This window comes from Gossypium arboreum, chromosome 3, assembly GCF_025698485.1.
Source record: "Gossypium arboreum isolate Shixiya-1 chromosome 3, ASM2569848v2, whole genome shotgun sequence".
Classification (NCBI taxonomy): domain Eukaryota; kingdom Viridiplantae; phylum Streptophyta; class Magnoliopsida; order Malvales; family Malvaceae; genus Gossypium; species Gossypium arboreum.
This window is the reverse complement of record NC_069072.1, coordinates 57,974,158-57,999,015: the sequence shown is the minus strand read 5'-3', so window position 1 is coordinate 57,999,015 and position 24,858 is coordinate 57,974,158. Positions and strand designations below refer to the sequence as shown.

Sequence of the window (24,858 nt, the reverse complement as noted above, 5' to 3'; positions counted from 1 at the left end):
CAATTTCTTATAGTGCTGCCTAATTAGATCAAGGATCATCAGACGTCGAAAACATCGACTACACTATCAACCGAAGCACTTTGTATAGTTGGTTTTACTATTTGAATTATGCCATGTATAAAGCTTAGAATTTTGATGTTTGTGTCATGTTAAATTGGCCAAATGTGTTGGCTTGGGATGAATCCCTTCATTTTGTACTAAGCCTTGGAATAGTGGCTAATGTTCATTATTGATATATGAAATGATGATATTTTCATGAATGAGATAATGCCTTGTGTGGCTGATTATACCTTGTATTCTTGAATGAATGTTGTTATATTATGTTTTAGGGTGGCAAAAGGCTTGGTAGATGCCCTATATTGTCCACACAGGTAGACACATAGGCGTGTGTTAAGGCTGTGTATGACACACGGCTAGCCCTATGGGTGTGTTGCCCGGCTGTGTGTCCCCTGCACGTAAAATTTGCAAGTCTATATGCATAATAGTAGACACACAGGCAGAGACACGACCGTGTGTCTCATCCATGTGAAGGGCACGGCCTAGTACACGGGTGTATGCCTTGTCCGTTTGGCCCTTGAGAATTGCTACAATAGAAAAAGAATGTCCAGGTTTCTACACATAGTCTAGGACACAGGCGTGTCATGGCCGTGTGAGGGACACAGGCCATGAACACGGGTATGTGTCAGGCCATGTAAAAACCCCTGTAGGTTCATAATGGAAATTAATTCCACACGGGTAAAGGACACGGGCGTGTCCCTAAATGCTTAGGCTGTGTGAACCACACGGGCCATCAGCACGATCGTGTTGATGTGGTCATACAGGCATGTTGCCCTTCTCACACGGACGCGTGCCCCTGTGTCACGTGTTATTTTTCAAAGGTCTTAAAATGACCCGAATTGGTCTTGAATGGTTTCAAATGAATGTTTTAAGCCTCGTAGGCCCATATTAAGGAGTTTATGGTAAAGTTGGGAAAAATTTCAAATTTGACCAATTCTTGTGATTCGGATAACGTGTGAATGTATGTGTTCAAATTAGGTAATGCCTCGTATTCCGTTCCGGCATAGGGTACGGGTGTGAGGTGTTACACAACCCATTCACCAAGTCCGAGTATCGGATACAACACTAAATCAAATGACTCAACGAAACTTCTATTCTGGTTTAAATACATAGTTAAACAATTTACATTAAACTTGTAATAAAAATTTAAGGCTTTGTTTCCATCGGTCGATTACAAAGTTTTGGATAAAGACTTGATAACATAAAATGAAAACTTAAACCCTGAGGCTAAGCCTCTATGGGTTCCCTTTTGTACACAAGCACAACTGATGCATCTCGCCAAGATCTTAGTGAAGTCTAGCTTGGTCCCTCTCGATTTTTGAATCTTTAACTAACATGTATTCAAGTAGAAATTTATTAAATTTGGGAGAACTTAGTGAGATCCATATATAAAATATTAAGAAAAATGTGAGACATCCAACTTAGAATTTATCTCCCTGTTAATTACATTCATTATTTCTGACAGACGACGCTTGGCAACTACCCAAGAAATTGCTATAGTTATGGTCTTTACCATATTTCAATGTTCTCACTACCTTGGAGTACTAGAGCTAACGAAAACAACACCTTAGCCTTTAGTTTGTCGATCTACTTCCTAAGGAGGCTTCTTAGGACATGCAACTCCTACCCTTAGTAGATCAACAAGATCTTTGCCATTCTTCCTAGCTATGTCTTACCCCTACTTTTCACTATCCTCTAACGGACATTACTGGCTGCTCAGCCTTGTGTACACATTTCCTCTCATGAAGACCTTGATCAGCCTACTCAACCATTTAGCTGACCTTTTGAAATCGTGTGAAATTTGTAACCTCCCTGGCAGACTAATATTTTTGTATACTATGAATACCTTCAAATCTAAGGAGCTTCTTTTTCTATTCACCATATCTGGGTTGAGACATAACTTTGGCATCACTCATGAACCGCAAACTTTCCAATTACGATCCCCATATTTTACATCCTAGCAGAATTTCTTGTGTTTACTATCCCAATGAATTACCCTGTGTTTATTGTCCCGGTGGACGACCTTGTGTTTACTGTCCCAACGGAGTCTATTTGTTTTCATAGCTGAGCTATAGTCTTACACCTTAAACCTCTTGGAGATGTCGCCCCAAAGGACCATACTGCTGTTGCGTGTTGCCCCATAGGGCTTGTTGATCACCATCGCAACATTGCTATATGAAACCTAATAACTGTTGTCATGGTGCCGTCTCGAAGGACCTCTTTCACATTTCACTTTGATGCTCAAACATCGCAATGTCCCCTCCGCAAGGCCTAAAACTTTGCACATCACGATTTTTTTCCCAGCAATCTTTGATGGTGGAATTTTAATGGAATTCCAATTTCCCTATTCATCTCTCTATTCCTTCGTTTCTCTATTTCTAACCTTGATGCTCGAATACCATAGTGTCTCTTCTATAAGGCCTAGAGCTTCTTTAATCATGAGTGCACTCAGCAATTCCGTATGGCGGTATCTAACATAAATTCTCATTTCCTAGATCCTAACTTCATCTAAATCCTTTGAAAATTCCCATCAGTATTCACAACACATACAAATAGACATTACATGCAATTCATAATCATTTGAACATGTCATATGCTACTTTATAAGCATAGGGCTACAACTATCTCTTTCATAACGACATGCTGTCGGATACCTATAAACCTACTCAACCTTATGTAACAAGCATTTTTTGATAAAAGAGTTTATGCATAATAATGAAACTCCTTCTAGATTTAACATACACTATTGCCAAACAAACAACATCTCAGAGTAAAAGTGTAGAAACTCACGTCGTTTCCTTATGCTTGTTAACTTAGTTTATCCGAAAGTCAGAGCCTCCTTGGTCTTGGAAGCTAAACATGACAACCATTTATCAATCAAACTATAGGTGTTCGACCTTTAGAACCCATAATTCATCATTATATAGAAGCCTTTAAATGCTCTTACTCTACTTATTTCTTCAATCCACAAGTATAGAAAGGTAAATAAGCTTACCAATTCTTTGATTTCTTTACTACCGGACTTCAATTCATGTGACTGTAGCGACATACAAAGTTTCCTTTAGCTACATCCCCTTCTTCAGAACGACTGAAAAAGATAATGCTATGGAGAGGGAAAAGATTTTTAAATGTCTTGAAATTATTCCATTGATGTGAAAGTATATACAATCGTTGACAAGTAACAAAGTAGTGACTAAGAGTATCATCTCGGCTGTTTATGTGAATCAAGTATTGTGAAATTAATTACTAAGCAAATTGGTAGGTGTTGAAAAATAAATTAAATGATGGGTTTTAATTAAACTAAACTAACCTAAGTAAGCTTAAAATTAAATTAAATAAAGGAAGAATTGAGTATGCATGTTTTTAAGAAAAATCACAATACCATGCATGTGTTAGAATAATTCTCTTTACTAACTTAGAAATATTTTAATATTGTTAATGATGTTACAAAAAATTCCATGGCAACTCGGTTAGTTATTAATCCTATTTTAATTATGAGTACTTTGGCTTTTCTCGAAGCCCGAAGTTTAATCTCTTGTCCACATATGTCTGTGTTTGTTACGACTTCAAGGTTACCTTTTCAGGCATCATTTAAAGATTCAACTTAATAAATTAGTAAGTATAGCATATGTCTATGTCAACAACTTAGAAAATTAATAAGCAGAAAAAAACATATTTGTGCGAGGTAAGAGTAACATTTCTATACTGAAGTAGTTTAATCACATGAATCCTAGGATTATGCTAGGTAATAAGGTTCTCTCAAATTATTACGAACTTTAATATAATTCTCTCGAATATAGATTAAACATGCACTTTTCAGATAGTGTGTCAATTAATGACAATCCGGTTAGGGTTTAATAATTAATTCAATTGTATTCCCCACATTTATAATGCATGAATAACATAGTAATAATTTTATCTGAATGCATAAACAATCAAGACACATAACATCTGTAACACCCCGTACCCGAGACTGTTGCCGGAGTCAAACACGAGGTGCTAACAGACATAATACATTTATTTTCACAGTCCATAAAAATTTTCTAGACTAGCTGGTTACTGCATCACTGTCGCCTTAAAAATCATATCTTGAGTTTTAAAGCTCGAAAATCAGTTTCGTAAATTTTCCCTGAAACTAGATTCATAAGTCCATCAACATATTTTTTTCTAGAATTTTTGGTCGAGCCAATTAGTACAGTTTATTAGTTAAAGTATCCCCTAATCCAGGGTTCAACTACACTGACCTTCACGCATTACGAATTGGATATCTCCCTGTACAGGGCTTCAATACTGATGCCGTTTGTTTCCATAGAAACTAGACTCAGAGAGGAATCTATACATATATGGCATGACTCCTAATTATCTCTGGTTAATTTACAATTAATTTCCAAAGTCGGAACAGGGGATCCAGAAACCGTTCTGGTCCTGTTTCACGAGAACTTTAATATCTCTTAACATATAACTCATATGACCATTTCATTTCTTCCATATGAAAGTAGATTCATCAAGGTTCATTTAAATAATTTATTCACTATTTAATACAGTTCCTACTATTTTTAGTGATTTTTCACATCCACATCACTGCTGCTGTCAGCATCTGCCTTTAAGGTAGGCTTTACCTATTTCATGATTTCCATGATTCAATTGGCCCTTTTTGCATACATAGCACAAAGTGTGATCATGATTAACCATTCCAATGGCTAATCGTTTCAAAACAATTCCGTACCTCATAATGATCAACATACAAACGATTATAGTACTATGCTAAAAACGTATATAAGCCATTTTCGCATGGCTATCCAAGTTTACACAAAACCGAAAGGTACATGACCTACAACAAAAGGGTAGTCCTATACATGCCATTTCAAAGTTCAACCAAAATTGTACCAAAAAAGGGGGCTTTGATAGTGTGGAGACTTCGACTTCCTAAAATCCCGAGTCCGATAGCTGACGAGCCAAAATCTATAAAACAGAGAACAAAGAAACGGAGTAAGCAATTTATGCTTAGTAAGTTTTAAGCAAAACAAAGTGTTCTCAATCACTATCATTGGTCATTCATTTCAACTGTTCGATGAAGTTAATCTAGAGCTTCATCTCGATCTATAATGTCATTAAACGCAACACTTGGCTGCCACATATATACTTTCAATAATAATGACCTAGATGGTCAAATATTTCCAAAGCACATTCTTCATCGATTATCAGCTTTCAATAATCCTTTCCACTTGTTCATAATCACATCCATACTTAAGCTTACAAATCATAATCCTTACCAATTAGATCATTCTCATATTTGGAGTTATAATATTAATCACATTTACCTACCTCTTTGATACCGATAATTCACCTCAAATCACTCCACCGATGAGTAAGTGATACGTACTGAACATCTTAAATACATAATACTTATTTGATGGTAACTTAATGCGATACTCAATATCAAAGTCTTACTTGAATCCTAGCATTTAGCCGTCGGGTCTTTAAAGCTCGGATATAGTACGAGCAACGGCCTCACGGACATTAATCAGATAATATTCTCGCATAAAGCTGCGGGGTTTTAACCCGGATATAGTCACCACATATAGTCATCGGGCCTTAAATCCGGATTTACATCACGAGTTACATGCATATTTATTCACACGTTACAACATTCACATCGACTATCATATTTGTAATTTATTTATCTCATCAAATATCTAATAAAACACACCTTCCGCCGTTTGTCATTTGGCCACAATATATATATATATATATATACATCTCATACATATCTCACATTAGCCATTTGGCTTTACCACATATCTATCTCATACACATTTCGCATTGGCCATTCGGCCTTACCACATATATACATGTTCACATTCATCACATTGGCCATTCGGCCTTATCACACATACGCATGTTCACATTCATCACATTGGCCATTCGGCCTTATCACACATACACATGTTCACATTCATCACATTGGCCATTCGGCCTTATCACGCATATATATACAGGTTCACATTCATCACATAAAATCCTAAATCAAAATATAAATTTTCATGTATTCACATCACAATTATCCAAATATACTTCACATACCACATATACTTTCACGTATACACTTTGTCTTGGCTGAATCTACATCTATCATTTTCATATTCAATACTTATAAACTTACAATTTCACAATTTCGAATTCACGTATGGGTTTAATCAAGAGCTTATGAGCAACTAAAACAAGTTTTATCAAGGTTTGCAACATAATCTCAAATTCAGCACAAGCTGTTTTTCCTGAGCAGTAGTCAATAAATTATTTATAACTGGAGCTACAAAACTCCAAATCAATTGCCGTTAAATTTCCCTGAATGTAGACTCATGTATATTTCATCCATAAAATTTCCAGAATTTTAGGTGTGGCCAATCAATACCAGATTTTTCTTAAAGTTTCCCCTGTTTCACTGTTTGACTAATCTGACCACTCTTCACTACGAATCAAATTTTTCATTGTACAGAATTCATAATGTGTTCTATTTGATTCCATTTGAAATTAGACTCATTAAGGAGTCTAAGCATATAAATATTATCTCATAACCATTTTTGTACAAATTATAATGATTTTTCGAAAACAGAACAGGGATTTCGGAGTCATTCCGACACTGTCCCGCACAACTTTAAATATCTCTTTATAGGAAATATCTTTGCTTCCACGGTCTCTTTTATAAGAAACTAGACCAACTAAGCTTTTATTACATATTTTATTCAGCCTATAATTCCACACCAACAATTTATAGTGATTTTCTAAAATCACATTACTGCTGCTGTCCAAGCAATTTATTACAATTTGCTCTTAAATTTCCAAGTCCAAACACTTATGAACTTACCATTTGAGTTCAAGACATATCCTGGCCACATCATATCTTATTAAATCAACTCATTATGTCCTGTTATGATTGAATTTACTCAATGATTAATCGCTTAAAACTTACCTCGGATGTGGTCGAACGATTTTGGCGGCTATTCGATCACTTTTTCCTTCCCTATCCAACTTTGATCCTCTAGGCTCTTGAGCTAAATCAAACAAATTTACTTCTCAATCAAACACATACATACGGCAACCATATACATTTCAAAAACCAATTCATTCAGATCATTTGTCCATATATTAGCTTTTAGCATATTTGATCATTAGAGCGACCTATTTAACTTTCAAGCATTCATTTCTAATTTTAATTAAACAATGCCGAATGCCATTAACTACCAATGCCACACACACACATGCGCATAAAATTCATCCATACATAACCTATAGCTCATTCAGTCATTCATCTCTCAAACCTATCAAAGTTTCATGTCAAACTTCCTGGCGAATACACATAATTGAGCAATTTACCAATTTACCCCTAATATTATGCACTTTTACAATTTAATCCAATTTTCTCAAAACACAAAATATGAAGAATTTGCATATACAATGCTAGGGCGAATGTTCACTAAGCTTATATAAATCCTCCCATTTCACTAATTTCACAATCTAGTCCTTCAATTTAGTATTTTTTTTCAATTTAACCCTAAATGCTCAAAATTACCAAAAATCCCAATACCAAAATGTTAATCTATCACATTTATTTTATTTTCTCACATCAAACGTAAATTTTATCAAACTATTAACAATGACACTTCATGAATATATCATCAATTTCAAAATTTCAAGCATGGGCTTTATAGTATTCAAAGCAACTATCTCAAAAGTGTAAAATTAACAAAACCAAACTCAAATCACTTACCTAATTGAACATGCAAGGACCGAAAATATCAAAGCTGAAACTTTCTTTTCTTTCTCTTAGTTTCGCCAAATAAAATAAATGAAAGATGAACACTTTCATCTTTTATTAAATATAATATATTAACATATATTAAGGTATACCATAATGCCATAAAATATAACAAACAATTCAAGTCATTAATCCATGCATATTGGTCGGCCACCAATTCCTATTTATGGCCAAATTGCAACCTTAATATTCCATAATATAAAAACAATCATAAATTGGCCCTTATACATTAACCCTTAAATTTTCCATTTTACGCGATTAAACCATTTTTTTATCAATTGACCTCCAAACACTAAAATTTTTAAACGAAACTTTAATACCATCTTTTGCCACTTTGTAAATATTTATAAAAATATTTACGACTCAATTATAGAAATGAGGTCCCGATACCTCATTTCCTAAACCCACTTGACCTTAGGGTCATACCACTTGAACTTAATAAATCACTTATAAAACAAATATCACAATATCAAAAATATTTTTAAAAATCACAATTAACTCGTAAATATTAAATATAATATTTACAAACCTACTCGTCGGGTTTGGTGACCCCGAAACCACTGTTCCAGTTAATCCTAAAAACGGGCTGTTACAACATCACTTACAACATAAAAAATCTAAGTTATGGAAATTAAATTATTCTAACATCGAAGGAATTAAGCAACCATAATTAAATTAAAAACATAAACTTTAGTTGCAAACATGTTTCTTAAATTCAACAACAAGAAATCAAAAGAGCAAAGGGAAAAAAATGCAAAGCCATTTTTGGTGGTTCTCCGTGGCACAACTTCATTTCCCCTCCTTTGTGCTTCACTCCTTGCCATAGGAATCAAGCCAAAATGCTCCTCCAATGGCTGAATGGGCTGCTCTCAAATCCTTGCACAATTCACTTGAAAAAATAGGAAAATGAGAAAGGAAAGAAAAAAGAGAAAAGAGAGAAAGATGAATGAATGAGGTAAAAAACTTGTCTCGAAATGTTTTGATTGATGTGCAAGTACATACTATTGTTCACAAGTAATAAAGCGATAAGTATATCGAGTATCGTCTCTATGGGGACTTTCTATGTGAATCAAGTATTTCAAAATTAATTACTATCAAATTGGTCTATGATGAAAATAAATTTAAGTGATAGATTTTATTAAATTAAACTAACCTAAAGATGCTTAAAATTAAATTAAATAAATGAAGGAAATAGTATGCAAGTCTTTTAGAGACATCTCAATAGCATTCATGTGTCAGAATAATTCTCCTTCCTAACTTAGAAATATTTAAATACTAATAATGATGTTACGGAAATTTCCATGGCAACTCTGTATTTATTAATCATATTTTAATTATGAGTACTTTAGCTTCTCTTGAAGTTTGAAGTTTAACCTCTTGTTTGCATATGTCTATGTTTATTACGACTTCAAGGTTACCGTTTCAGACATTGTTTAAAGATTCAACTTAATAAATTATTAAGTATAGCATATGTCTATGACAACAACTTAATAAATTAATAAGTAGAAAAATAGATTTATGCAAGGAAACAATAATATTTATATACTAAATCAGTTTAATCACATGAATCCTAGAATTATGCAAGGTAATAAGGTTCTCTCAAATTATTACAAAATTTAATTTAATTCTCTCAAATATAGATGAAACATGCACCATTCAGATAGTGTGTTAATTAATTACAGTCTGGTTAGGATTTAATAATTAATTCAGTTACATTCCGCACATTTATAATGCATGAATAACATAGTCATAATTTTATCTGAATGCATAAAAAGTTGAGGCACATAACATCACTAACAACATAAATAATCTAAGCTATGGAAATTAAATTATTCTAACATCGAAGGAATTAAGCAACCATAATTAAATTAAAAACATAAAATTTAGTTGCAAACACGTTTCTTAAATTGAATAACAAGAAACTAAAAGAGTACAGGGAAAGAAATGCAAAGCCGTTTCCGGTGGTTCTCCATGGCACAACTTCCTTGCTCCTCCTTTGTGCTTCACTCCTTGCCATAGCAATCAAGCCAAAATGCTCTTCCAATGTCCGAATCAGCTGCTTTCAAATCCTTGCAGAACTCACTTGAAAAATGAGAAAATGGGAAATGAAAGCAAATAGAGATAAAAAAGAGAGAGATGAATGAATGAGGGAGTGAGGGGTAGTATTTGCTAAAAATAGCAATCCAATCCCCTTTCCTATGGCCGACCACCTTGAGAAAAGGAAAAGGAAGGATGACTTTGTTAAAAATAGCTAGCCCAAGGTATTTTTCATGAGAGGAGTTGAATGGTCACTTAGCAAAGTTGTTGGGGCTATTTTGTAATTTTTTTAACAAGTCTAAGGACCTAAATTAAATATGAAATGGACGGTTGGACTACTTGTAGTTGAATTTGGGCTCTTTCCTCCATAAATGGACGATTTGTCTTCAAAATTAAGCAACAAGCTTGACTAATTCACTGATTCAATTTCCAAGATGGGTCAAGTCTTTCCATTATCCATAATTCTAATTAATTTTGGACGTCCATAGTTGATTAATTATCAGTCCTCCTTTGCGTGGCTTTTGTTACAGAAGATTGCTAAAGCATCGAGTATTGAGCATGTAAGCTTTGAGACTAATTTTCCTCATATAGCACAAAATTGTGTCAAATAGGTAAAATTATGTCAATTTAGCATGTAAATTAAAAAAAATGTAAATTTATCTTTAATTTGTTTCCATTTAAGTAATTTTTCAATAAAATTACAAAATTCATTATAAAGTATTCAGAACTTGCACGAATTGCTAGTCAAAAGGTGATAAAAAATCTATATAATTTAGAGTTATTACCCCCCAAACTTAATTCATTGCTCGTCTCGAGTAATTCTAACTTAAATTAAATCTCGAAGAACCATTTTTGCAAAAAAAAAAAATCCCTTCAAATGAAATCAAATCTTTCCCATAGTCATGTGTTCAACAAAATTATGCTTAGAAATAGAAGATTTGAAAACATACAACTTTAGTACATATATCACTCAGTTATTCCAAATGTTAATATGCTAATAGAAATATGTACTAAATACATTCCCTTAACAAATGTGTGATAAGAACTTTCCAATTAAATTTTTTTTCCTTCGATTAAACTAAGCAACAATTCCTAAATTTAATTTGTGCCTTCATATATTGAGCTCAGTACTTCCTCTCCATTAATGTAGTCAGCATAGTAATCTAAATCAATGTCTTTCATAACATTGTAATAAGATTAGGGTTAAGGTATGGAAATGAGATGGATAATTTTTAGGCTAATATCTTAGACTCTGCTTATCTCAGACCTTCAAAGTACAACTATCCTTAAGAACACCAATCTTGTTGTGTTTAAGTACTCATGCTCATCTGTACATCTTTTTCAACAACTATTTCCTAAGCATCACTGTTGCTTTATTTAAGCATATGATTCAACATTTTGAGCATTCCAGTATTCTCTCTAACTCTCCCAAAGTTATTCACAAAAATAATCTAGATGCATTGAGTCAAAGATTTGGTACAAGTAGAGATAAATATGAAAGGAAGGATAACTTATTAATATAGGGCTTTAGAAGAAAATCAGCCCATATAGCTCAAAATAAGATTTCAAGGGATAATTATTACTAAGGTTGAGTTGAAAGGCTCAAACAGTCCAAACAAAAATTTGCCTAAATCATTTTCAAATTACCATGCCTACTAGAATTTTGCCTCAAGGAAGTTTCTAAGTCAATTCTAAAGACTTAAATCTTCATGCATACTTAATTTTTCTACGAAATTAAAATTTCATGGGTTAACTTATACAAAATTACTAAGTTAAGAATTTTTGACATAATTCAGCTAACATAAAAATAATTGAAATAAAAGAGTTTTATACATACTAAAGATAACATAGTTAAGCAAAAAATTAAATTTTTGAGAAATATTCTACTTAAGCACAACTTGATGGAAAGAATTCACTTTTCGTCAAAAATCCCAAAAATTTTAGTTTCCGGTCCCCCCACTTAAAGAGAAATAATGTCCTTTTGTTGAAAACATAAATTAGAAGGGACAAAAATAAAGAAGTGAATAGATACTGTGCACTAGGTAGTATTTCAAGAAAGGGAGGTGAGTCAAATTTGACTGCTTAAGTACCAAGCCTTTCCTTTACAAATTCAATCCTAGACATGCACATAATCATTACCACACTTCTTATTTTCATGGATTAAAAAATTGATTTGCAACTTAAATTCTTATTATACAGAAAAAAGAAATTAAAAAGAAATAAATAATTAAACCTAACATGTCCTAAAAAGAAAAGAAAATAGGAAACCCCATTTTACTTATTTGGTAGAATTCTCATTTCTGAAATTGTTTCCACTTTCCCACGACCCTTTGTGCACTCACTTTTCTTTTCGGAGGGATGAATTCGTCTCGCTTGATATCCGAATTTGCATTTATGGAACAAAGACAAAATCTAGAAATTCATACACAAAATCAAATGGGTTACGTGTGAGTTTTCTAAATGCACCATTTATTGAATCGTCTCGGATTTTAGTGTAACACCCCAAACCCGGCCCAGACGTTATGGCCGAATCTGACGTGCCACCTTGAAGTTAAAAATCCATGTTTCATTTTAGTGCTTTAAAAACCGACTTTTGTTAAGCTAACAAAGTGAATGGAAGTGGGCACCGTAGGAATCTGTAATGAGGAGGTGAGCCATGAAGGTCGCTAAGTACCAAGCTCTTCGAATGGATCTAATCCTAGACATGCCCACAACCATTGCCACACTTGGTTAAATCGAGTTGTAATTTATTTAAGTTGAAATCGCTGATCAATCGGATAATTGTGGCGTGGTGTTATTTTGAAAACAATTATCATTTTGAAAACACATCCTAAGTCTAGCCCATTTATTAACAAACAGATTAAAGTTATTAAAAATAAAATAATCCCAGAAAAGAAAGAAAATCAAGTCAAAATGGGCTTATTACAACCCAAAAATAAATAATAAATAAAGAAAACTTAATGAAAACCAAACACTTATTCAAAAGCCCAAAGGCAATCACCGTGGCCACTCTGAATCCCCTCCGGCTCCAAGTCCCCAAATCAAGGCTCACCTACAAGGTTAAGGAAAGGGGGTGAGTTTGGAAACTCAGTGCAACAAGCCCCTTCGAGCCCAAAACAATATCACCGCTAGGCCTAAGCCCAAATCCAATCTCAACATATCTTGGTCAAGCCTTTTCATATTTCATATTTCATAACACTAGGTCGAAGCCTTTACTGTAATCGGTATGGCCCGTAGGCCCATTTCATTATCACGAGTAATGTCAATGAAAGAATGAATGCAAGCCCAATTGGGGAGACTACTCGACCCACCATCCGCTACTCTCCACTCGTACCAACCAACACACCATGTGGGGAATAACTCAACCCACCCAACCAACACACCACTGGCAGCATAGTTGCTTTATCATACATCTGGAGGCCTAGCCTCTTTTAATAACTGGGGCAAAGCCCTTTTCGGTAAACTGGGGCATAAGCCCTTTTCAATAAACTGGGGCATAAGCCCTTTTCAATAAACTGGGGCATAGCCCTTTTGCACTTCCTCCATCCATATAAAAACCCAACCCAATGCATTTATGATTACATCATGTGCATTCCATACATATCATGTGCATATTATACATGTCATGTGCATATAATATCAATCATGTATATCATATCCCACGTATCAAATTTATAATTAAACCCTAGGGGTATAATGGTCATTTTTACCTAGAGGCAAAACAATCATTTTCATATTATAAAGGTAATTTCATAAATTTACCAAATATTAGGGTTTTCCATGTTCATTATTAGTTACTAACCATTCTTATGTTTTAAACAGCGATTCTGACCCATTTTTAGCGAAACCGAGTTATTGGGCCAAAAACCCCTAATGGGCCCTACTTAGCCGATTTTGTCATCTAGGCCCATTTAGCCTAAATTCCATAATGTTGTTACCCGTCTTAATGATTAATTTAACAGGTTTTAATTTTCTACCAATTTTACCCAAATGGGCCCGAAAGCCCATTGGGCCCAATTCCAGCCCCTCAAGGCCCAACTTACCGTGAATGCCAAAATCATGCCCTTACCTTTTCCGACTTTCCCGATCATCAACCCGGCTAATCTAACTAACCAATGAGCGTTCTCTTGCTCACAAGTCCTCGAAATGCCAGAATTTCGGCATTTCAGCTTTTCGGCATTTATCATTTTAAGCTATGAAAAAGGGTTCGTTACACACCTGTTTTGCGATATTCCTCGACGAGATCTCCTACACGATTTCTCCTATAATCAACCGTCAATAATTGAACCAAATAGAGAACCATCTAATATCAACACTTACACATTCGGCCACCCTCCATAATGGCCTTAAGAACCTTACCTTTGCCGAAATTGATGACTAGCTCTAGCCACTCCGATGATCCAAACTAATCCAAGTCGACCCTATCCAAACTAATCCAAGTCGACCCTACGCCTTGCTGCTCCTCCACTAAACAAACCATAAAAAAATTAAAAGAAAAACCCAATAGAGCCTATACCCACATTCGGCCATCCCCTAAACTATAGAGGTTTCGGCTTTTGTCAACAGTTACTATAGGAATCGTTTAGAGTTCGAGCACTTACCACAATCTCTCTTCTTGAATCCATTTACGCCTAGAAGATAAGGGAATTGGCCACTAAAAAGTGAAAAGAAAAAGAAGTTTGCTGGTCAACAAGAAATCGTGACCACCTAGCTTCACAGATTTCGGCTTTTGCGGTATTTCAGCAGTAGTGGTGGTAAGAAAAAAAATAGGTGAATGAAGGGGAGTAGTGGGCTGGTCTTGGAAAAGAAAAAAGAAAAGATGAATGGGAGGAAGGTAGATTCGGCTGGAAAAGAAAATAGAGAAAAAAGACTACACCAAAAGGAGAAAAAAGACTACACCAAAAGGAGAAAACGACACACCCTAATTCCTATTGCCGAAAATCCCTAACTAAAACCCCTTTGCCGAAATCCCCTCTCTAATCCCCTCAATTCGGCTAAGCTCTATCCTCCTCTCAAATCCCTAAAATCTCTCCCCTTATCCCTCCTTAATTCATGCATTTGACTGATTCAAACTCTCTCCCACGGAGTTCCATCCAGCTTTAAACTCTAACATGCACAAGCATAAAAATAACATTATTTTCTTTGCCATCACAGGGAATGGAACCTAGGTCTTCCCTCAACACTTACACGCCACCTTTATAGCTCCCTAGTGGCATCACTTAGCCACTTTACCAGAGGATCTTTTGTGTTACATTTCACCCACAAATTTTAATAAGACTACCTATCCAAAGCCCCTAACCTCTTAAGTCCAAAATTCAAAAATTCAACCGGGTTTTGGCCAGCACATGGGCCTTCCATAAGCCCATTTACCTACTCAAATTATGAATTCCACAACCAAATACCAAATTTTAAAAAAACTTTACCAAAATATCGAGAATCGCGAAAAACCCTAAAATCAAGATGTTACATTTAGTGTAACACCTCTAACCCATATCCGTCATCAGAACAGGGTTTCAGAGCATTACCGAAACTTTTAAAAAAATTTACAGATAAATCATGCAAGTTACTATTCAAATTTCGAAATCATTCGTAACATCCCTTAAATGGACCCTCGAGGTCCAATACGAGCATTAGAATCGAGTCAGCACTGAATCAAAACCTCTAAGAATTTTTTACGAAATTTCAAAAATTTTCCAAGATGCAGGGCTCACACACCCGTTTGGTCCAAGGGACACTTCCGTGTGACCCTAGGACATGCCCGTGCTGGAGGTCATGTTCGACCCTGTGTAACTCTCTAAATTGCGCACACAGCCATGCCAAACACCCGTGTACTAGGCCGTGTGGTTAATTAATTCAATTCAAAATTAGGTGCAGGGGACAATAGAGACAAACGCTCGTGTCTCTGCCCGTGTGCTCAATTTTGAGCATTTTGTTTCTCGAATTTAAGGTGCAGAGGACACACAGCCTAACTACACACCCATGTATTTTGCCGTGTGTCACACACAGTCTAGACACACGCCCATGTGGACAAAATAAAACTATTCCTAGCTTTATTTCTCACCCAAAATCACACCTATAACCTGCACTTGAATCACACATCCAAATACCAACCATTTCAAGCATTCAAATCAAGTAAATTCCATCATTTATCATTTCATGCATACATGTCTATAATCTTACCTTAGTTAAGTTCTCAAGTAAGACATAATTTGATCAACTACTGAACATATATGTAGCTACCATAGTTTGACATTACAAGTATATTAAAACAAACCAATACTAGCTATTCCAATGGCTAGATTACAAACATCATTTACATTTACATGCCAATATGACCAATACATCCTATACATGCCATTACAACCATAATTGATTTACCATATTGTACCAATATGGGCCGATGGATAGTGTGAGCAATCTCTGCCAAGCTTCCAATTCAACGAGCTTCCGATTTACTATAAAACAGGGAACTAAAACTAAGTAAGCATAAAATGCTTAGCAAGTTCGTATAACATGGTACTTAACTTACCATTTATTCTATTTTGAGGTAACTATGTAAGGCACAATCATTCAATTTGACCTCAAGCCCTACACATATCCTTATTACCCTTGTTAGTCATATATTCCATAATAACATCAAAAACATGTATGGGCTCAATAACGATCAAGTTTCCATGCACATATGCTTTCCACAACATGTTTAATTCACATTACTATATCTCAAGTATATTTTCATATAACACATCTCGAGTTCAGATTATTTCATAACAAAACTTTACACATTTTACTCGAAATAGCAATGTCACACGAGTAGTAGTACACTTAAAGTGTACAAGTCTATAACCGAGGATGAACATACTCATCAAAAGAATCACATGTACAAATATCATCATCTCATGTTTTCATATGTCAATTTTCATGTAGCATCATTTTCATGGATTTTAGACAACTAAGTGTAATAACTTATTTCTTATTCATGTCCTTTCATGTCAAGATTTTTACTCGTTGAATTTGTTCGGAACATCGATGGATACAGATGTAGTACACCCAAGGTGTACAAATCAGAATCTGTCAATTCATGCTCAGCTATACTTATAAGGTACTATTTCAGAGAATACACTCTCGAGCCACGCATATATACAACAGGATTACCAGTCCAGGCTAAATCCTTTCTATGACATATGCTCTAAGGAGCTTGATTTGGATTACCCATCCGGGCTAAACCTAATCCATAACATATGCTCGAGAGGACTTATATCAGGACTAACCGTCTAGGCTAAATCCTTTTTGTAATGAGGTCAATAGGATTACTCGTCTGAGCTAAATCATGTCAGCAACAAATGCAAGACCTCATTCATTTCGGGAAATCACATATCCATCGAATTTTCCATTTATTCAAACAGAATTTAGCATTTTTCAAGCATTATCAAGCATGTGGTCAATCTCATCTATTCATCCAATTCAAATGTTCACATTCAACTCAAGCATAAAATTTACATTTTTATCATTTATCATTTGTCGGGCATTATAACTGATCGAACACTTTCATTTATCGGGCATTAACGAGTATGTGATCATTTTACATAAATGAAATTTATAAAATTCACAAACACAATATTTAATTCAAGCATAAAAACATATACAATTTAGTTACATGAACTTACCTCGAGAAATGTTCGTGTACATAAATCTATTAATCTGACATTTTCCTCTTTTCCTCGTTCTAAGTCCGAATTTGGTCCATCCGGATTTATACGAGTAAATTTAACGTTAATTTATCACATTTCACATTCATGTGGACTCAATTTACATCCTAGGCAAAATTACCATTTTGCCCCTAACTTTTCTATAAATTCTAATTTCGTTCTTAAGCTCGGAAAATGAAGTTTATGCGATTTACTCCCTATTCCAAGCCTAACTGAAATTTCAACATAGAATTTAAAGCACATATATTCTATAAATTTCAGAATTTTTCATCAATTTTCACCACTTTGCATTTTAGTCCCTAAATCATGTTTTCATCAAAAATCACTTTGTAAAAGTTGTTTATCTATCAACAACCTTTCATTTTCTACCATAAATTTCAAATTTTCAGCATATATATCCATGAATCATTTTCCATACTTTGATAACTTCTCAAATTGATCCCCCAAATAGATAGATTAAGCTATCTCGATTTCAAAAATATCAAAATTACTAAAAACGGGACAAGAAGACTTACCCAATTTGGCCAAGAAAGTTTCTTGTCTCTCTCCTAGGGTTTCCATGTATTATTTTGGGGAAGAAGATGATAAAAATGATTTTTATTTCTATTTAATTAATTTATCATCTTTAATAATTTTGGTTTCCAATTTAGTCCCTAGCCTTTTTCTAATTTTCCATGGGTGAATCATCCAAAAATATCTACTAACTTTTTATTAATGGTATAATTACCATATAAGGACCTTAAGTTTTGAATTCCATAGCTATTTGATCCTTCTAGCTACTAGAATTCAACTTTTGCATTTTATGCGATTTAGTCCTTCCCGTAATTAAACACTTAATTGATAAAATTTTCGTATCAAAATTTTCACATGACATGCCTATCATAATACGGACCATATAATAAAATAAAATTAAACTTTATTTTTGGGTCAGATTTGTGGTCCCGAAACTACTGTTCCGATTTCACTGAAAAATGGGCTGTTACATTTAGCATATATCCAATAAGCTTTCTGTTGTTGATTCATGTGTTGTAGCATGATCATAATTTTAGTTTGCTCGATTGTGCAACAACTTTGGATGGTGTTGGTTCAGTCCATTCGGGGATAATAAGTCTAGTGGGTGTCATGAAATTTGGATAAGTGGTTGATTTTGGCTCAACTAGATGATTGGGTGGTTCTATATCGGATGGTTCATCAACTGATTGCTTTTTCCTAGAAATACCACCAACTATTCTAAAAACATAATTTTCTGTGATATGGCCTTGGTGGTTTCTTGCTTTGAGATCTACCTTTGGAAGGATGTAAGATTGTAGGCATAACAATGTGAATAATGATGGAAAGTGAGAATAACCATCCCGCTTAGCAGCACAATCTCATTTTTTTTGTAGATGAACTTTCCCACATTAATAGACCTTTATCTCATGATTACATATAACAATTGTTCCGTTGTGATAGTGGAATTGTGTGAGACAGACATAAAACTGAATCGTATGAAATAAAACCATACCTTTGCTGTTAGGTTCAAAAACTCTCTTCGGCAAGTGTGACTGTCGTATTTCTTAATTTAGATCCAGGAATCGTGACTACTATCAGCACTTCTTGAAGTAAATCCCAATAAACATTTTTCAACACAACAGAATAATCATTATCCTCTATATTGGGTAAGTGAAAAAACCATTTATACCTTGAGGTGCGAATGATACTTTTTTTCCTTGAATAGGAACTTCTGTTTTGGTGGACGAAGTCAAATTCGAGTAAAATTCCTAAATTAATTCAACATCATAAAGTGGTCGTTTCGTACAGAACATATTTCACTTTAATGCATTGACAATTTTCCAAATTTTTTGACAACAATGTCGCCAGATCAATATTTTCTAAGTAGAATCCTTTGTCTGGAAGTATCGGTTACTTTTTGAAAATTGATTTGAACCTGTACATTATTTCTTTTCTATGGAATCGATCTCAGGATTCAGTGGTTTGAGATGTACTTCCCTTTCTAGTATAAGACGTCTTCGGAGTGTAAAATAAAAATTATGGAAAATTGGTAAAAATTTTGGCTAGGTGCGATAGCTCAATGGTTAAGGGGATCGGCATTTGGGTGGCTTAGGGTGACGGTTAGGTGGTCGTTGGAATGTGGCGCTTGGTGGCTAAGGATGCGATGGTTTGGATTGATAATTATGTGGCTTGCGGTAGTAATTGTGGCAGCTTAAGGGTGGTTTTCGAGTTGAGAAGAAAAAAATATTGAGGAGAGAAGAGAGAGGGTGGCGACAAAGGGATTTAGAAAAGAAGAAGGCTGATGGTTTATGATTTGTTAGGGTGTTGAAAATGAGTGTATATATAGGGGTGAGTTCAGGTGAATTTTGTTGAAGCAGAATCCTACTAAAACAAGTAAACAGTTAACCCGGGAGAATAAAACACTAAAAATAAGGGGATTAGTTTTGAATAAAACAAAGTCCTTTTATTTTGCAAAAGATAAATTAAAATAATATAAAAGATACATATATAAAAAACTTATTTTTAGTGCATAGAATATTTACAAAAATGACAACCATTTATTTAAAAATAATAAAATCAATAAGTAAAGTACCTATACTGCAAATAAACCAAATAACATAAAAATAAAAACATGAGCCAAATTGACCTTTATTTTGCAAATTAAAATTTATTTTACTACTTAGAAAATATTTTTTTCAAGAAATTACATTAGAATTAGTTTTCAAGAAAGATTGAAGGAGTCACAGATGGTCCCGCTTAAAACCCATTCTTCTTGACAGATTTTTATCTAATATAATGGTCTAAGAAAAATATTTCCTAAGTCAATTATGTGACAGCCCAAAATTGACCCTAGTCGGAATGTGGTTTCGGGACCACAAAACCGAGGCATAAAAATAATTTAAAATTTATTTTGATGCCTATAATATGTGTATGCTCATGTATGACATTTTTTTGATGATTGATTTAGTGTTATAAAGGTGAATTCCACTAGAAAGGACTTAGTAGTGAACTTTGAAAGTACGATAGGGAAATGTGTGATGACTAATTAAAGCATGCATGGAAAATAATGGACTTGCATGTCAAATTCCCCCTTTTATAGGTGGTGGCCGGCCATGACATGGGTTATGGGCAAAGAAAACATGTTGAAACATGTTTTGTTAATGGAGCATGAAAGAAATGATTAATAATTAGATGTGGGAAGAGAAACAAAAAAAAATGTGTGAGAGTGTAGCATTCCCCCATTGCCGTGTAACTAAGAAGGAAAACAAAAATTTTTGTTCATCCTTGTTCTCTCCTTTTGGCCGAAAATACTAAGGGAAGAAGAGATTTTTGCTTCATTTTATTTGTTTAGAAGAGATCTAGAAGGAGATTTGGCTAAACTTGCACCAAGATTAAGGTATGTATGAGGTTGTGTCATGAGATTCATGCATGTTTTAGTTGCCAACTTGATGTTCATGTTAGCCATGGTTCAAATCCTTGTTATGCCATGGAAGTGGTATTTGGTCAAAGTTGATATTGTGATAAAGCCATTGCATGCTAAGTGTGAAGCTTGATGATGATGCATGCAATGATGGATTGTCTACTCTTGAAATTTCTTTGTAGCCATCTTGAGTAAGACATTGAGTTTTCTTTTTGTTTAACCATGATTGAAGTTGAAAGGGGCATGATTGTGATGTATTCGGCCATGATGCATTCATGAGCATGGTTCATGCTTCTTGCATGTTAGTTGAAATTTGTGTTTTGGATGGCTAAGGACACCTTGAAATTCGACCATGCACATATATGTATATATATGTTTGCACATGATGTTTTGGTTATGAAGTAAGTGATGAATATGTTTGTTTAAAGAAGAAAATGTTGAAGAATGCTTGTGAAATTGCAAGTACATTCGGCCTAGTACACATATGATGTGGAAATCTTGGAATTTATTGTTGAATTGGTGCAAGTATGACTAAGTATATTCGGCCTTAGGTAGCCTATTGATGGCCTTAGCTTTTCCTTGATGCTTGAATGAATTGTATTGAATTGCTTGATGTAGTATAAAATGTGCATGACCATTGTGTATTCAAGCTAAAGGGTGGCCATATGACCATTTAAACTCCTTGTCATATTCGCCATAAGCTAGCATAATGAGGTTTTAATAAATTGAATTTGTTTGAATTAGCTCAAGAGCTTAGAGGGCCACAATTGGACAAGGGAAGGAAAAGTGATCGAATAGCCGTAAAAGCCGCTCGACAACATCCGAGGTAAGTCCTCAAGAAGTGACCCTACTTGAATTATGTGAAATGAAATATGGATGTGTAATGATTATTGATTTATGTGTGTATGAGTATTTGAATGATACCCGGCTAAGTCCCAAGGCGATTATGCTAGTGATTACATTTGTGTTTGAGCCTTAGTAACGAAAATGAAACATGAATGTCTAATGATTATTGATGTATGTGTGCATGAGCAATTGAATGATATCCGGCTAAGTCCCGACGACATTTATGCTGGAAATTATATCCGGTTAAGACCAAGGCAATTGTGCTAGTGGCTACATCCGGCTAAGACCAAGGCATTCGTGCGAAGTCGTTCTATCCGGCTAAGACCAAGGCATTCGTGCACGTGGTTATATCCGGTTGTATTCAAGAAGCTTGGGCTGAAGGTGAGTGTTGGCTGCTGTAATAAATTCCATTAGTACGCTCGAAAAGCCCAAAGAATAAGGTATGATTATATGTGCATTGGAAAAGTCGACATGCTTGAGCAACATTCGCTCAATCGACTAACGAATTTCAGCTATTGAATTGGTTGATACCTTGTGAAAGTATAAAATGATGAAGTGTGAAGTAAGAATGATTATGTGAATGTGTATTAATGAAATGATGTATTTGGCTATGTGAATGTATTGCTTTAATTAAAGCTGATTTTATTCCTTGAGACTTACTAAGCATAAAAATGCTTACCCCGTTGCTTTGGCTCTCTGTTTATTAGATTTTGCTCGATAGCAATCGGATTCGGGATCATTAAAGTCGAAGTCATCTACACTATCAAAGCCTCCATTTTGGTATAAATTTTGGTTGAACTTTGAAATGGCATGTATAGGACTACCCTTGTTGGTTCAAATATGTTGTGATGTATATGTGTACGGCCATGCGAAAATGGCTCGTAAAAGTGAAGTACTGAACTTAGACTATTTGCGGTTTGTATATATATATATATGGTGTCATGATGTGATTATGGATTGGAAATGGGAGTGTTGGTCACATGATCAGCGATTGGTATGGTTAAAATGATCATATGTGAACCTATGTATGGCAAGACTAGTTGGTTCATGGAGACTACAAAATAGGTAAGACCTACCTTAAAAAATAGATACTGCCAGCTGCAGTGACGTGAATGTGAAAAATCACAAAAATTTGTAGGAATGGTATTAAATAGTGAATAAGCTATGTAAATGAACCTTGATGAGTCTACTTTCATATGGAAGAAACGAAACGGTCATAGGAGTCACATGTTAAGAGATATTAAAGCTATTGTAAGACAGGGCCAGAACGGTTTCTGGGTCCCCTTTCGTAACTTTAAAAATTTACTATAAATTATCCAGAAAGAATTAGGAGTCATGCCTTATATGTACAGATTCCATTTTGAGTCTAGTTTCATTAGAAACAAACGGCACCAGTATTAAAGCCCTGTACAGAGAGATATTCAAGTTGTAACGCGCGGAGTTCAGAGCAGTCGATCCCTGTAACATAGGTGACTTTAACTAATAAACTGTACCAATTGGCCCGACCAAAAATTCTAGAAATAAATCCATGGATGGATATATGAGTCTAAATTCAGGAAAAATTTACGAAACCAGTTTCCGAGTTTTGAAACTCGAGATATGATTTTTAAGGCGACGGTGACGCAGTTTTCCAGCCTGACTGGAAATGTCAATTGGTGGGCGAAATATGTGGATTTGGCTTGTTAACCCCTCGTGTCCGACACCGGCGATGGTCTCGGGTTCGGGGTGTTACAAATTATTACAAATAAAAAGAAAATTATGGGTCCAACAAAGTGAGCCAGGTGTTTTTCCGCTAATCTCAACTATTCAATAGTGTTTAAGCCTTTGGTCATTGACCTTGAACTTACCTCCTTTACCATCCTATAATTCGACCGCTCCGTATGGATAAACTTGCTGGATGGTGAATGGTCGGGACCATCGAGACTTAAATTTTTCGGGAAATAACTTCAGTCTCAAATTGAATAATAGGACCCTTTGCTCGGCTTTAAATTTTCGAGGTTGTATACATTTTTCATGCCATCTTTTGGTTTTTCTTTAAAGATTCTGGTATTCTCATAAGAGAACAACCTAAATTCTTCGAGCTCATCGAGCTGTAGCATCCTTCTTTCACCATCTTGTTTCAAATCTAGGTTATGTTGTTTTAGAGCCTAATGAGCTCTATATTCAAAATCTAAGGGTAGATGACAAGCTTTTTCGAAGACCAATCGATAAAAGAGTCATCCCTAAAAGTGTTTTCAAAGATGTCCAATAGGCTCACAGAAAATCATCAACCCTCAGGCACTAATCTTTTTTATTTTGTCGGACCACCTTGTTAAGTATCCTTTTGATTTCTCGATTCGCCAGCTTAGCCTACACATTTTTCTACGGATGATAAGTAGTAGTCACCTTATGTTTTACACCGTACTTGTCAAGCAACCACTTAAGCCACTTATTCACAAAATGAGATCTTTCATCGCTAATTATGTGCTTATGTAGGAATCACATGGGTATTTTGGCATCATTCTTCGGATATGCCTCGACTTCTACCCATTTGGATACATAGTCCACAGCCACTAGGATATATTCATTACAATAAGAAGAAGGAAATAGACCTAAAAAGTCAATACCCCAAACGTCAAATAATTCAGTATACCTAGCACACGGGCATGTGACTTGGCCGTGTTGCATAAGTCAGTATACCCTACAGGATTGGCATGACCTAGTACGCGGCCTGGCACACAGGATTGTGTGGCCACTTCGAAGGGCACACGGGCTAGACACACAGGCGTGTGTTTGGCCGTGTGACCCAAGTCAGTATGTATGCCTAATTTTCACACAGCCTGAGACACGGGCGTGTCTGGAGCCGTGTGAGGCACACGGCTGGTTCACACGGGCGTGTGACCCCTGTATTAATAAAAAATTATAAGTTTCCAAAATCTTTATACATTATCGGTTTAGTCCCGAACCACTACTAAAGCATGTTTAAGGCATCGTAGGGACTTATA

At 35.0% G+C, this 24,858-nt stretch overlaps 1 long non-coding RNA gene across 1 annotated transcript; it reads right to left on the bottom strand.

Moving 5' to 3' along the window:
- Positions 1 to 8,529: 8,529 nt before the first annotated feature.
- On the bottom strand, positions 8,530 to 10,130 carry LOC128290096 (uncharacterized). The gene is made up of 2 exons (XR_008279738.1): positions 9,808 to 10,130; positions 8,530 to 8,762 (listed from the first exon to the last, which is right to left on the bottom strand). It is a non-coding gene; the product is annotated as an uncharacterized LOC128290096 (long non-coding RNA).
- Between the last annotated feature and the right edge of the window lie 14,728 nt (positions 10,131 to 24,858).